Source organism: Corylus avellana, chromosome 7 (assembly GCF_965113065.1).
Source record: "Corylus avellana chromosome 7, dhCorAvel1.hap1.2, whole genome shotgun sequence".
Classification (NCBI taxonomy): Eukaryota; Viridiplantae; Streptophyta; class Magnoliopsida; order Fagales; family Betulaceae; genus Corylus; species Corylus avellana.
This window is the reverse complement of record NC_142496.1, coordinates 26306137-26317151: the sequence shown is the minus strand read 5'-3', so window position 1 is coordinate 26317151 and position 11015 is coordinate 26306137. Positions and strand designations below refer to the sequence as shown.

Below are 11015 nucleotides of genomic sequence, written 5' to 3'. Positions count from 1 at the left end.
GACAGCGACAGATAACAGATTGGTTTGCCCACTTGCACATGTATTCTAAAAGAAGAAAAAAAAAAAAAAAAAAGTTGTTCTAAAAGAGAATTAGTGACAGGCCGACAGGGAAAGGAAGAAGGGAAAGGGAAAGGAAGGGATATCCTTATGCATTCAATTGGAATTTATTCCTTTGAATAACAAATATAATTTAATTTTTGTGGACAATTTATATAATAAACTCTAGAGTTTGATGTTGGTTAATCAAATATATATGAAATCTCAATTGTAACAATGTTCACACCATATATAGTTTCAAAATAATTGTGATATAGGACTATTAAAGTAAGATTTTATAAACTAAGAATATATGTGTTTTGTTTTAATATAAAATGAGGAAAATGGTTGAAAATATTTGTCTGAAATGCCCAAATACAAAAGAATAAAATTTATTATGTATTCATTAATTAATGCGTTTATCTATTAAACTTATCTCTATTTATTCAAAACTAAAATAAAATTTAAAATTTATTATGTAATTACCTCATATTTCTTTCATTTGCCAGTCTTTGTCTACTTTATTTGCCAAAGGAATCATACACTTACCACGCTGCAGATAATTAATTAGGTACCACCTCAACTAGTGTTTCAATTATTAGTAATTTTGCCATTAATATGAAATAACATATATGTCGATCTATATATAGGTCACCATATTATAGGGTCTATATGTCTGGTTAAGTGCAGGTGACATCAAATTTATCATAAATAGGTAAATTTCATATATGCTATTTCATATAAATTTCTTAAACTGTTAGCACTTTAGGCCGATAATTGCTAGTAATTTGAGCAATTAATAATTATTATAAATCTAAATCCAAAAAGTAGCTAATGTGAGAAAATATATATAAAACCTAATGGTCTAGATTGGTAATTGGACAACTCCAAATTTATTTTTCTTGTCACCATTAACTTGCCTTGATGTGAACAGTGGCAGAGCCACTTGAGGCTTTAGGGGTGCCGTGAGCTTTTAAATTTTTTTTTTGCTATTTTTCTACCCAAGTTCCACACGGCACCCTCAAAAAAAGAATTTTTTTTTTCTCTCTCCTGCTTATGCAAGTTACCACTTGATACTCTTAAAAAAATTTTAGCGGCATCCCAAATATTAATTGTCTAGATCCGCCACTGGCTGTAAGCTCCCCCTCCTATCCCTTCTATTCTTATTATAAGAGCATTCCCAGCAGCTTCCTCGTCATTTTCCCTATATTTAAAGATCCAAACTACTTTTTGCTTCCTTATGTCAAAATACACTCCAATAGCTTTCCTTAATTATTCCCTATATTATTAAAATATTTATTTTTTTAATTATATTATATATATGAGAGGAGAGAGGAGAGAGAATTGTAAGAGGAGAGGGGAGAGAGGAGAGTGTAAAGAAGAGAGAGAAATGTTTTTTTTGAATTTAATAATCATAAGGATCGCAATAGTAGAACCCTATACTTTTGGTTCTACTGTAGCGATCCTCATGGTTGAGGCTCATTTAGGGAATCTGCTGTGGGACATTTTTTGTGATTTTTTGGACATATTCCCTACACATAGGGAACAGACTCCCTTATAGGGAGTTTGCTGGGAATGCTCTAAGCCAGAAAGACCCTCCTTTCCCGCCATGATTTTTCCTTTGTAGTTTTTCTGTTTGTTTGTTGTTCTTGTTCCATTTTATCTATAAAAAAAAAAATAAAAAATAAAAAAATGAGTAAAAAAAACCTGGAGAGGATATGATTCTTTAAAGTGGGAGGTCAAAATTGTCATTTTGTATATTTATTTTGACAATTTTGCCCTCCCACTTTAAAGGACCGGCTTGAGGAGTAAACAATACGTAATAGGGTAACGCAGTAAGAGCATTCCCAGCAGTTTCCTCGTCATTTTTCTTATATTTAAGGATCCAAACTACTTTTTGCTTCCTTATGTCAAAATACGCTCCAATAGCTTCCCTTAATCATTCCCTATATCATTAAAATATTTATTTTTTTAATTATATTATATATATAAGAGGAGCGAGGAGAGAGGAGAGTGTAAAGAAGAGAGAGAAATGTTTTTTTTTGAATTTAATAATCATAAGGATCGCAATAGTAGAACCCTATACTTTGGGTTCTACTGTAGCGATCCTCATGGTTGAGGCTCATTTAGGGAATCTGCTGTAGGACATTTTTTGTGATTTTTTAGACATATTCTCTACACATAGAGAACAGACTCCCTTATAGGGAGTTTGCTGAGAATGCTCTAACTTCACCATAGAAAACGAATGGTCAACATCCTCATTCCCGCCCAAATTGAGGGGATATGTAAAGGTGTGGATTGTTGCATCCTCCCCTCTTCCTCTTTCACTTTTTCTTTCTTCCCAATTCCCATCCAAGCACAGGCAACATTTGGTGCCACCGCTCACTACCAAATATAAAATTAAAATATCTTGTAATCTCTTACATTCGCTTTTCTCTCAATAAAAACTAAAAAAAAAAAAAATCAATATTGATTTTTTTTTTTTTTTTTTTAAATGGCTGAAATAGAAAATCGAATGTTAGTGTTTGAAAAAAAGAAATGTTATTTTTTTTAGCTAAAATGAAAAACTTGCTAAGTCGAATGTGAATAGATAATAGATACCAAGAGAGGATATATCACAAGCTCCTCTAGATCATGTTCAATATATAACATATTTAAGTAAAATGGTTGATAAATTATAAAACTAATTTTTTTAGATTATTGACATTATATTAAATTATTAATAAGCAAATAAGAATTATAAATTTCATTATTAGTTAATATTATTTTTTAACAATTATACGTATAAAATAAAAAAAATTAAAATTAAAAAAGAAAACATTGTAGGTGCCCGAACTATCCCTATTCGTATCGCTAGGTCCCCATTGGCCAAATGTGAATGGTTTCGACTATCCCCTTGTAACCAAATTGGGGTAGCCGACCACCTTCAAATGGGCCATGAGGTAGTTTTGCCACTCCCAATTCTTTTTTTATTTTTCTACCTTTTGGAAACTGTTTTTTTTTTTAAAAAAAAAAAAGAAAAAAAAATTGTTTTATCTGGTTTTTAGTGGTATTTTGGGGATATTTGTCCCTAAAAATCCATGTGTGTTGCATATGGGTCCGAAGATGGATTTGAGTAACAAATGGGCAACATTCACAATTTTAAAAATTGAAAGGAGTACGTTGCCAATTTTAAGGCATTGGAGGCAAAAGTGAAAGAATGATGAAACTTTAAGAGGGTAAAATGTATATTTTAAAAAAAAATTATGCTACATACATTATTACTTCTCTACATCCGTCAGCCATCTACACCCATGTTCTTCATTAGATGCGTAAAATCCAACGGATAAAAATTAAAATAGCCGCCCAAAACATCTTCTACGTGTCAGGCTCCAAGCGCTTGGATATGCTTCGCGTACAAGTTTTCCCCTATTGGTTCATTGGGACGACCCGGAAGGGCTATGGGACGACGCGGGTGAGAGAAACAGAACTGGGTTTCCTTAACAGAGCGAGAGAAAGAGAGATAGCGATACTGGGTTTCCTTGACAGAGTGAAACAGAGTGAGAGAAAGAGAGATAGCGATACTGGGTTTCCTAAACAGAGTGAGAGAAAGAGAGATAGCGATACTGGGTTTCCTAAACAGAGTGAGAGAAAGAGAGATAGCGATGAAGCTGAACGCAGATGGGCAAGGGCTATGGGACGACGCGGAAGGGCCAAAGAAGGTGGTGAAGCTTAACCCAGATGAAGAACCGGCAGGATCCAAGACACAGCCGTGGTTCAAACCGAAACAAGGAAGCGTAATTCCAGCGAAGAGGAGGTCAGTGAAGCGAATGATGTTTGATTGCTTAGTCCAGTCCATTTCTCGCCGTCCCTCTGTCTCTGGAGCCTCCCAAGGGCCAAAGAAGGTGGCGAAGCTTAATCCAGAAGAAGAACCGGCCGGATCCAAGACACAGCCGTGGTTCAAACCGAAACAAGGAAGCGTAATTCCAGCGAAGAGGAGGTCAGTGAAGCGAATGATGTTTGATTGCTTAGCCCAGTCCATTTCTGGCCGTCCCTCTATCTCTGGAGCCTCCCAATCCAACAGCGCTAATGGCTGCTCCAACAAGTTTCCGCCGCCCAAATCATCAGATGAGAAGAAGAGTAAGATCATATACCCAAACCCACCATAGCATGGCCATTATTGCTCTGTTGGCTGTTGCAAATAATTTCCCTGTCTCTGTTTCTCTCCCTGGGATTTTTAGTTTTAAGCCTACATAAAAATTGCAGATGATTTCCGAGTCTCTGTTTCGGGTAACAGGGATTTTTAGTTTTAGGCCCTGTTATCTATCTTCTTCGCTGTTGCTGATGATTTCTGAGTCTCTGTTTCAGTTAACTGGAATTTTTAGTTTTAGGCCCTGTTATCTATCTTCTTCGCTGTTGCTGATGATTTCCGAATCTCTGTTTCAGTACCTGGGATTTTTAGTTATTTATAATAAATTTTTTGATTATTCTGTTTTTGGCTTTTACGACAATTAATTCATGCCATGAAGTGACCCACATGTTGTCCCGGCCAAAATAAGCGCGTCTCTGTTCATCGGAGTTCGATGATCGGGCTTGTTCACTGTTCAATACCACAATCACAACTCCATCATTCCTAGATCATATGTGCTTGTGCACAGCATAGATCTTATAAACAAGTTTTACATATGCAGCCGAATCCACGAGTCATGATCATCACATATCCCACTGTTACAGAATCTAGTCGCCGTCACTTGGGGTCTTCCAACTACTGGTATGCCTGGCGGCTGGGGACCTACGCGTCTAACGTCTTTCAATTACCTAATAATTTATTAATTAGGACGCGTCTTCTATCTTGATGACTTCTAAATTGGCTAGTACAAATTTTTATTCTAAATTTGGATGGAAAGTCTTTCTGTTAAATTAGTACATTATTAAATAATGTGGCAAGATATTTATTAAATTATCACTTTTTTTTTTTTTTAATCAATGCGGGAGAGGGAAAATATTAAATTACCACTTTTGAAATGATCATATAAAATTATAAATGAAGAAAAAAAAACGCATTTAACGAGAAGTATAACAGTAAACTATATATAGAAATTTGTGGTTGTATTTGCATGATGTCGTGACGACAAGACCAATACCATCCAATCAAGTTTTGAGTTCAAAAAGGTTCATCTAAAGTCTTTGTCAGAGGAGATAGTTTTGTGGTTTTCAACGAAAGATACTGGCTAGTAGCTGCCCCGAGTAATGCTTGGCGCAATAGAAAAATCCGGGGGAAATCCAGGTAGTTTTGGCTCTATCTCTCTCTACCACAGATGCTCTCTCTCTCTCCCTCTCTTTCCCTCTTTGAGCTCTCTCTCTCTCTCTGACGGTGACAGTGAAACTCACCGGCGTCGTTTGACTGGGTTCGGAAACGAAGGTGGTTTGGATCCGATGGAGGTTTTGCTCTGAAGACGCCGGTGGTTTGGCTCCGGTAACGACGATGGTTTGGGTCCGGTGGGGGTTTTGCCTAGAAGACGCCGGCGATTTGGCTCCGGCTCTCTCTCAAACCACTCTATTAGATCTGGAGGTTTGGGTCCGTTGGGGGATATCGGACAGTCACTTTCCTTTTTCCATGTATTCACGTTTCCTTTTGGTTTTAGTTTCTGATTTCTGTTTATTATCCTCTGAGCTTTAAATAGAGGCTGTATACTTCTCCAGTGTGAACTTTGGTTATGCTGCTTACTTATCCTACTTTATTGCAGGTGGGGATGAAGGGCTTCCTACTTTATTGCAGGTGGGGATGAAGGGCGAGCAGCTGGTTTGCCTTCAATGGATTCTTCACGGCGGAGAATATCAGGACCAGCTTTAAACCTTTAAAATTTTTCGAGGCAGAGAAGTCCAGTTGCTATTGTCTGGTAAAAGCAGTTGTTTGATTATATGCAGATCTTCTGTGGCTGCAATTTGACATCTCCTAGTTTCTCAATTATTTTTTGTTTTCTCATCAAACGTTTTCAAGAGTTTTTTTTTTTATTTTTTTTATTTTTTTGTTGTTGTGATGATCAGATCGCTGTCAACGTAGGAGATTGAGATCCCAATCTTCATAGCTTTTGTGCATGCCTATTTACTCGTTTTAGATCTAAATAAATGAACCAAATGATATTAGATCTAAATAAATTAACCAAAATGACTATGTTTGGATAGAATAGAATTATAGTTTCTGTCCAGGTGTTCCTTGAAAAGTTGAAAACAACGAAGAAAAAAAAGTGATAGATTTTGTTGATTGCTCTGTTTGAGTCTTAAGAGTTGTTGTACCAGCAAAAGTCATTTGCTTAGCTAGCCTTTTGTTTGCTCTTTAGTGTTTAAAAACTTGGTTTTGATCTAGATGTTTGTTGGTTGCTCTGTTTTTGGCTTACTCTTGTTTTGGTAAGTTTTTATTTTCCCTGGGTTTCTGTTTTGATTTTCTGATACTACTGCGTGTGTGGCTGGATGATTTTCTGATACTACTGTGTGTTTTGGCAAGTCATTGACTGATACTAGTGCGTCTTCGATCTTATCTTGTAACTATCATTGACTTGTTTGCAGAGATATTGACAGAAGTACTTAGAAGAGAGAAGACAACACATTTTGCAGAGATATGGAGTATTAAGAAGAGAGAAGCCAAATCCTAAAGCATTTAGAAGAAGAGAATGCAACATTTTTTATTTTATTTTATGTAATACTTATTGAGAGGGCATATTTGTAGTGGAATGGAGGTCAATTCTTGATCCAAATTTCATCCATATACAACATGCCCAACAACTTGCTAATGAATCTCTTCATTGTGTTGTTATTGACTTATTGCTTGAAATGCCAATCTTTGTAATCTGATGCATGCCAATTCCCATTAATGTACGAAGTACACGTTTCAAATTCATTATTGACTTGATTTTTAGTTAAATTCAGAGCATAATATCAGATTGAATTTCGAAATAGACTTTTGCAACAAAGGTTCCATTCCCTCTACAAGTTTGCTGAGATACAAGCAGCAAAATAAGTCACCTATAACTCAATCCTCATAATCCTCACAAATTAGAATTTTCAAATGGGAAATGTCAATCGTATATGTTAGGACCATTACTTTTGATTGAAACAAGTGGGGACATTTACAGCTTGTCTCAGTTGAGTCGGTGTTAAAACTCTACCTTTGATCCCGCTTCAACCTTGGAAAACACACCTAAGATTATATTTTGAGTCACTTGAATCACATTTCCTTAAATGCGAAGTGATAAAAATTTTTTTTAGTGATAAGGCTCTATGCACAAATAAATCACATTCATTTGTCAATACTTTTGTGCAATGGATATCAATCGGTGGAATCAAGATGCAAAAAAGTCAAAATTACTATATCCCCACAAGACATTGTACTTGAATGCACCAAGGAACAAATATCAACGTGTTGCATCAAAATATCCAATTAACATCTCCATATGAGAACTACATCTACATGTTACAAGTTTCAACATGGAAAATAATCACTCTTTTGAATATAAAGTTTTCCGGTTAGAATGAAGGAATAACCTAAAAATACAAACAAGGAAGGTAAAAGACAATTAGGTACATAGTGTAACGGAAAATTGTCTTCTCCTTTGCTATTGCTTTGGGTTGCCTCTCCAATAACCACGGTGTGTCAATACTTCCATCTCTTCTACCTCCAGCAAAATAAGTGCTTTTTTTTATTTTTTATTTATTTTTTTTGTTTGTAAAACTTCACGTTAAGCAAACTGCAAACACTTGCTCACAGTGGTGTAGCAACATTTATATATAATAGACACAAATGCTTGAAACTAAAGGGAATGGAGAAAGAATTGATCCAACGGAGAATTAATGGGAAACCTCACTTCAGTAAACTGAAGGCAGGGGAGAACACTTACCAAAAAAAGAACATGCGAGAAAAACAAGTATATGAAGATTGTGTTCATAGTCTCTTTTTTGCTATGGTCTTAGATTGTGTTTATTTTATGTTTCATTTGGTAAGTTGTTCTGTTTCATGGGATTGTGTTGGTGTACCGTCTATAATGTTAGTGGGTACTGTGTAATAGGCCAATCCAACATGTACCTTGCCAAGCAAAAAATAAATATTCTCAATTAATATCTTTATTTGTACGTCCATTTCTGATTTATAATTACGTACTTTTTAATGTAACATGGCCCATGAAAATTATAATTAAATTTTGGATGAATTATTTGTCATTTATTTGAGTAGGTTGAAGGAAATTTGTGTCCTTTTATCATTCCATTAATGTAGAAACTCAAACATTAATTTTTTAAAAACTCAATAATATTGAATGACACTTGTCATTTATTTGAGTGGATTGAAGAAAATTTATTCAAAACCAGTTTAGAAAAAATTTCTGTCCATTATTTTATATCTAATAGTAATTCATAGTATTAAAACAGTATGTCCTTGATATTGTTTTAAAAAGGTTACGCACTTTTATTTAATTTGTTTTTTAAATAGATAAACAGCAGGTCAAACCTAGCTATCTTTTGGAAGTGTACTAACAGATCTAAATTAAGAATGGTGAAGTTCCAGCTGAAAAGCAAAAGCAAAAACACCCAAAAGACCATTTTCAACGTGGACGTGTGGTGCGATGTTTTTCTTAATGCTCTTGAACATTTTCAGCCTTTGTGTCCTTCTGTTTTTGTCTTTTCTAATATAAGATATGTTTTATATTAGTTTTGACGAATTTTCTCTTTTTAGGTATTTTTCCTAATTATCAAATTTTAAGGATTTGATTATCATTTCTAACTGATCTCACCTACCATATATACTTTTCCTTTAAACCAACAACTCTTTAATTCAATGAAGATGATGCCTTATCCGGTAATTTCTAACTGTAAATGTCAAATCAACCCAAATTTTACTCTTTATTTTTCTTTATGCTCGTCATATTTTATATTTTATTGTAGATTTTTACCTACTTTTATGTGGCCTTATATATATATATATATATATATATATATAAATAAAAAAAAAATCCAAAGGGTGGCGAATTTAAAATTGGAAATCCTTTGTATAAGAAAAAAAAATTAAAAAGTTTCAATTTTTTTTTTTTTTGTTATAAAAAATGAAAATTATTATTATTGTTGTTGTTGTTTGTTTTATAACTTTTTAAAAATAAAAATTTGCTTTTTCTAAAACAATATATATATAATGTTTCTTTTAAATAAAAGTTTCCATTTAAAAAAAATCGTTTTTAAAAAAAAAAATTAAAAATTTTCGTTTTAAAAAAATTAAAAAATAAAATATTTTTTTTATTTATAATAATATTTTTGTCTTATTAACAGTGGCGGAGCCATACAATTCACATTGGGGGTGCCGCTAAAATTTTTTTTGCACCATAAAAATTTGATAATTCACACAATGCATCACCAAAAAAAAAAAAAAATCTATAAAAGTTCATAAATATGTGCTCAAATTGATATATTAAAAATGTAACATGTCGACACTATATCAAAAAGGCAAAAATACCAAAAAAAAAAAAAGTGTGTCTAGAACTGCACTTTACGGTCTCTTAAAAGTACAAAATCATCAAGTATCGAATCTAAATCGAAGCTCTCAGCAATTTCTCTTTCAATATAGAGAACTAAACTATTTGCAAAAAAATCATTCTCAATTTTGTTGTGAAGTCGTGTTTTAACAATTTTCATGGCTGAAAATGCTCGTTCGGTAATTACTAACATGTATTATTCCCTTAATTTGATCAAAGCCTAAAGAGGTTTAACAATATGTTAATATAACACAACAACAACAATATAACACTTCCGGAATTAAAAAAAGTAAGCAAATTCTTACACTTTAAAAACACAAAAATCCATACTTCGTAGTTCATGACCACCCATGAAAAAAAAAAATGCCAAATTCTACAATTGGGAGTCCCAGTTGTGTTCCCCATCAGTCTCCTAGCAGCAATTTGTATTCATATATATATATATATATATATATATATATATACACGCCAGTGAGTGACCTAAATTATTCAGTCACTGAAAACCCATTTTTATTTTAACAAACCTTTAGTCTAAATTGTGTTTTTTCTTTTCTTTTTTGTTTGTTTGATTTGGGAAACTAGGTTAGCCGAATTGAGAAATAATTACATGTCTTAACACTAAAAACTAGACAAGAAAAAGAATATGCCGATAAAGAAGGGGACCAAAAATCTTGGGATATCTCAGTGTTGCTGGTAAGCGGTAAAAATCGAGGCCCCAATAAGTTCTTGAAGTAGCCACAAAGTAGGGAAAAAGAAAAGAAAAAAAAAAAATCAAATTGTTGGGGGTGCCGTGACCACCAACGTGGCTCCCCCACTGCTTATTGAGAAATACATAAAGGTATTTTTATCTTTTTGCTAGTCTTAGGAGGGCATTGATAATGTTTTGGTAGTTTGTGAGGGGCATTGTCACAATTGAAAGTTTGAGGAAGCATTATCAATTAAGTGATAGTTTGAGGAGGGTACTTGGACTTTACCCAAAACAATAAAAAAATTGCAACTTGAAATATAGAAGGAAGTAGGTGGCCTCCTATCACTCATCTTCTGGTTATCTACTTTTCGAGGCAAAAACGTATGTATAAAGGTTTAAAATTGAATTTGATCTTCTAGATGTTTTTTTTTTCTTTTATTTATTTATTTTGATTGGTCGGTGTTGCAATTAAGAGTCTTGTTGAATACTTAAATGGTTTACATAATCGTGTTTAAGCAACATGAAGAATGGATTTGGCGCAATAAAAGAGGATAATCAATAAACTAATTAAACTTATTTTGCCTCTAAAAAACTCTTCATTAATTATTGTAAATCCTATAAAAGAGATCGAGGGACAAAATGAGATCGAGTTGGTGGAGGTGAAGCGAGGGGATAAAAAGGGGATGAAATTAACCAAGTCAATATATAAAAGGTCTAGGTTCATACTATATATATATATATATATATATATGTACGTAGAGCTGGCAAAGTGAAATGAACCTTGCTAGCTAGGCTTC

At 33.6% G+C, this 11015-nt stretch overlaps 1 long non-coding RNA gene across 1 annotated transcript; it reads left to right on the top strand.

Annotated features, from left to right (window-relative positions):
* The first annotated feature begins 5334 nt into the window (after positions 1–5334).
* On the top strand, positions 5335–6913 carry LOC132184850 (uncharacterized). Its single transcript, XR_009440589.2, has 3 exons — positions 5335–5634; positions 5763–5915; positions 6583–6913. It is a non-coding gene; the product is annotated as an uncharacterized LOC132184850 (long non-coding RNA).
* Positions 6914–11015: the final 4102 nt, after the last annotated feature.